We start from the raw sequence: 5,034 nt of genomic DNA, 5'->3' as shown, positions 1-5,034 counted from the left end.
CCAGCAGCCCAGACATTGGACTTCCACATGGAGCAGAACTGACAGAGTTGCAAATATCTGACATTATGCAAAAGTTAAATCAGGGCCCAGATCAAAATTTCACAGGCTAGTCACATGTCTGTTAGAGATCCAAATAAACAATGCTGCCCTCATTTTTACTTTCTTGTTTCAAACACAATTGTGCTACATAAGAAGCCAGTCAATCCAACATCCTCAAACACACCATGTTCTCTCTGTATTGGTTTTCTAGCTGTTTCCTGTTCAGGGAAAGTAGCTTCGGGTTTGTCGTGGTTTAAGCCCAGCCGGTGACAAAGCACCACGAAGCACTCGCTCACTCCTCCCACCCCGGTGGGATGAGGAGAAAATAGAAAGAAACGCTCGTGGGTTGAGACAAGGACAGGGAGGGATCACTCACCACTTACGGTCACTGGCAAAAAACCCAACTTGACTTGGGGAAGAAACAAAATCCATTTAATTTACTACCAATCAGATCAAAAGAAGGATACTGAGAAGTAAACCCAAACCTCAGAATACCTTTGGGGAATGGGGGCTGGGGTCGGTTCCTCACCCCTTGTCTCTGCTGCTCCTTCCTCCTCAGGGGAGGAGGACTCCACACTCAGGTCCAGCTCTGGCTCTCCCATTCTAATCCCCCACTCCCTGCAGGTTTCCCCTCTTAAATCTGCTCTCCCACAGGTGTTTCCACCATCACTGACGGGCTGGGCCTGGGCCAGAGGCGGGTCCAACGTTGAGCCAGAGAAGGTTCCAGCAGCTTCTCACAGGAGCCGGCCCTGTGGCCCCTTCAGCACCAAACCCCCGCCACACCGACCCAAACCAGGGTTGTACCTTCACTTCATACACTTAAAATTTTGTCAGTACGTCTGCTCCTTCTTTCTCCTTCTGAAGGTCTGCAGCTGGGTAGTGGCGTTTGTGGGAGGACACCAGCTGTGCTGTATCCGTGGTGTTGGTGAAGGGAAGTTGGGAGGGGAGACAGCAAACAGAAGAGAGAGAAAAGAAAACCAGAAAGGAATAATTTATCTTGCAATATAGATGGCTTGTCTTAGCAGGAGGCTTTAATTACCTTATTAAACTAACTCTGTTTCTTTGGGTTTTTTTAAATATCCAATAAAGTCAGAAATTCTAGAGTCCAGAGTGAGTATTTTTCTTTTGAAATTCCCTGTCTTTACTTATTTTCTACGAAGAAAACACCTAGAAGCTTGAGGATATGTTTATCTATGCATTATAGGATGTTAGGGAAAAAGTAAATCTCTAGCCAGAAGAATTGATTAGCTAAATAGATAGCCAAGAAATTTCTGTTATCTATGTTTCACTGGGACAAAAACCGAGGAAACAGCAAAATTCAGTAATTTGCCAAAGGTTATATAGCAAATTGTGATGCTTTGAATTCAGCCCCAATTCTTCTGTCTTCTAGTCCTGAGAATGAGGTCGGCCTTCGCTGCTGATGGGACAGGTGTCTAGCAGCGTTTCTATTTAGACCTCTGCAATAAGTCTGTACGGGACTATGTCAGGACTCAAGCTCCTTTGACTATATCCACTTGTGTGGGTGCACCCTAAAAGACGATGCAGTGCACAGCCACTTGGCCATTCCTTTTTCCACCCACACTAAACAGCATTAAGGCAAACGTCATAGGCAGAGCTGACAGAAATAAATTGGACAAAAGTGACGGAGCATGGAGAATTATTTAGCAACAGTGGAAACTTCTAGTCAATACTGACCTTTACTCAAGTGGCAATATTTCTAGGTGATGAATAATTGCAGACATACACTCAGTGCATATATACCTTTCTGAATCTTTGACTTTCTATGCGGTTTTTGTCTATTTAGCCAATATTTATTCTTCCTCTATTGTATTTGTCTATTAAAAGATATCAAAACGAAAGCAGTGTAATATTTTTTTTCAAAGCTTTACTTATTTTATTAGCAAATTCAAGACATTTTTTATCTAAAGCAAATGTTAATGTATGACCTTCTGCAATGGCAGGTTTACATCCTGAGGTGACAAACAGATTTTAAAATACACCTGGTACCTTTCATCTCTCAGTCATGAGTGTGCTTCAAAACAGTGAGATATCCTATGACCAGCTTTGATGACATTCCTGGAAGAGTATGGTATAACTCAGAGTTGACTAAGGGCAGCAGAACAGAACTGTCATTGAACCATTTTCTAATTACACAGAAGTTTACTGACAATTTTGGCCACAAGCCCAAGTAAATCACATTACATATTCTGCATGTGTTTAATGCTGCAATTTTTATCTCATGAACTAAAAACATTCCAAAAAGTACTCTTGAAGTAGTGGAGAACTCTGCTGCAGTAAGATGTCTAATTCTGTTAAATTAACAGGGAACGCACCATGTTTACAATCTATGTTTTCATTTGAATGGAAGATTTTCTATAGAAAAAGCTAGTTATTTTTCTTACATTCTAAAATTGGAAATTATATAGAAAAGCAGTGTTTATTGTCTCACTATATGAGTGTACCGGTAGGTTGTGCATGACTGGAAAACTCAGCATTTGTGCTGAGACTTTAGGAAGGGTGACATCCAGTAGTGTTTTCTTGGTCCTGCCCTCCAGAGGGGAAACTGGGAATATTTTCATAGCTCTCTGTAGTTCCCCTCTGCCCTACAGGTCCAGGCTGCCTTCTGTCATCCAAGGCTATAGAGGCAGGAGGAAGGAGTAAATGATATCTTTAGACTTTGGAGACAAGGAGCAGTCAAAAAAATCCATCAATTTAGACATAAATGAGATGTAATTGATAATATGATTGAAATAATAGTGAATCAATCTATGTTGTTGGTGGTGTTGGTTTCTTTTTTTCTTTTTTTTTCCTTTTTTCTTTCCTCCACAGTAGATGTATATCCTGGAGCAAGAAATCCTATATAGCTAAAATATAAGAAAAATAGGTTTCTTTTTCTTCACTGTCAGATGACAACGAGTCTCTTTTCAACAAGATTCTTATAAATGATAAACGTATCTGTCACTGTTCTGTTATTTTGAGTCTTTGGTTCAGTGGCCATTAATCTATACTAATTTTACTAGTAATTTTTTAAATAGGATTTATTAATTTATTAATAGGATTACTCATGGACTTAAGAAATATGCCTAGATGTTAGGTTTACATATGTAAAAATGGTCTTTGGAATTTATGAGAAATGCCAAACAAGCTTTTAGTCTTGTACTATTGCACTTGTATAACACCAATGCATTAATAATGCAGACAAAACTCAATTTAAAAAAGCTACCATATGTATGACAGATTCTTCTTGAGATTTCCATTTCATACTATGAACCCTTTTTACATGAGTACTTTATATTCACTGAAGTCAAAGGAATTGCTCTTATAAGTAATGCAATACTATGAGCCCTTTGAATTTTAACAGCAGCCCTCTTTTAGAAAAAAGACTCTTTATAAAAGCAATTAGAAGCATTCCTGTATTCGCAATACAGGACTGTTTGAACTATATACCACTTCACATATTTTCCAGAGAAGTATAACAGTGTATCCAGAGCTGGGAGTTCAAGTTCTATATAGAAAGAAAATATAAGCAACTCATGTTGGAAGTCAGTATTTTTCAATTTAACCGGTAACAGCTGCTTTATTTTAATTATTATCCCAGTAAAAAGTAATAAATAATGTTGGAAAATTGAAGACAATAACTGATTCAAATCCTTAAAGAAGGGCCAATTCTGCAGTTATCTTGCTCTGATTTAGAAATATAGTTGAGTTATATTTTTCTCCAGTGCCAGTTCCAAAGCATTTGGTATTCATCTTAAAGATGGCAATTTTCAGAATTTTTCTTACATTATGGTCCAGTCCTGCCCATGTTAAATTCAATATAAAGTTATCACCATTTTCCATTAAATTATTGTTATCACTCCAAATTTGACAAATTTGTCCTTTCCATCCCGCCATATCCTTATCAGGTCCTTTGGGAGCCAATGAGAATAACTTCCCAGTTTCCTGAAGGATGCAGTGAAACATTGCAGGAAAGATACAGAAGCATTAATGAGAAGAACTGGGAAAGCTCCTTTCAGGCAGGGTGTTAAGCCATGTTCACTTTCTCTTCTAAGTAGACACGATGATTTGCTTGAGTATTGGACTGAGAAATGGTGCAGCGCTGCCCTGACTAAAGCATCTGCCCTGCTCTGTGGCATCTTGCCCTATGCCACCTTCCTCTAAAACTGTTTCAGAAGCGTTTGTGAGGCTTGACTACACATAAGCCAAGCTTACCCAACTGATTTCCTAAGGACACAGTAGCCATTTAAATACTTCATAAATTACACAATGGAACTTTTCTTGAACTCCAGTATCCTAAACTAGTTATAATAGATAATGGTGACACACAGGCTTCAACTGAGAACCAGAACAATTCTAGGAACGCTCTTCAACGACACTAAGTTTTAACAGTGAGGGAGAAAAATATTTTTTTCTTAAAGTTTTTTCTTAAACATGCAGCACAATGATTGAAGAACAATGTGTCATGGATAGGACACAGAAAGTGCGTGCATTACAATGACACAAAGTGTGTACAACTGATAACTTTGCTGCTTTACAATGAAAACCAAAACTGAACTTAAAATGAAAGTCATCGCAGTAATGCAAAAATAGAGATAATTAAAATAATAATAAAGCAGAAAGGCTTTTCTATAATTTTCATCTTGCCAGGAGCTGTTTGGAATATCAGCATACAGTGACCACTGCATGGATGTTAGAGGAACAGTAACGGACTGGCAAATGAAATGAGGTGAATTAATGCCTGCCCACTAGTTCATGTCCAAGCTAGTTATTCTGGATGTTTGCCCAAACCAAGCCTTATCTCATTTCAGTATTCTTCCTCCAGTGTTTTCTGGACACCTATTGCCCTTACTAATGACACTGACATAAACTGCCAGTATGGCTATCCACACTTGCTGAGATTCCACCTGTGTTCTTTTACGATCTTTCTAATCATTATCCTAGTCCTGTATTATAACATACACTGCATGTAGGCCTACTAAGTTAAAATCAAATGGT

This window comes from Haliaeetus leucocephalus, unplaced genomic scaffold, assembly GCF_000737465.1.
Source record: "Haliaeetus leucocephalus isolate CR32 unplaced genomic scaffold, Haliaeetus_leucocephalus-4.0 Scaffold795, whole genome shotgun sequence".
In the NCBI taxonomy this organism is placed as follows: domain Eukaryota; kingdom Metazoa; phylum Chordata; class Aves; order Accipitriformes; family Accipitridae; genus Haliaeetus; species Haliaeetus leucocephalus.
The sequence above is the reverse complement of the archived record's forward strand: the minus strand, read 5'-3'. Positions refer to the sequence as shown.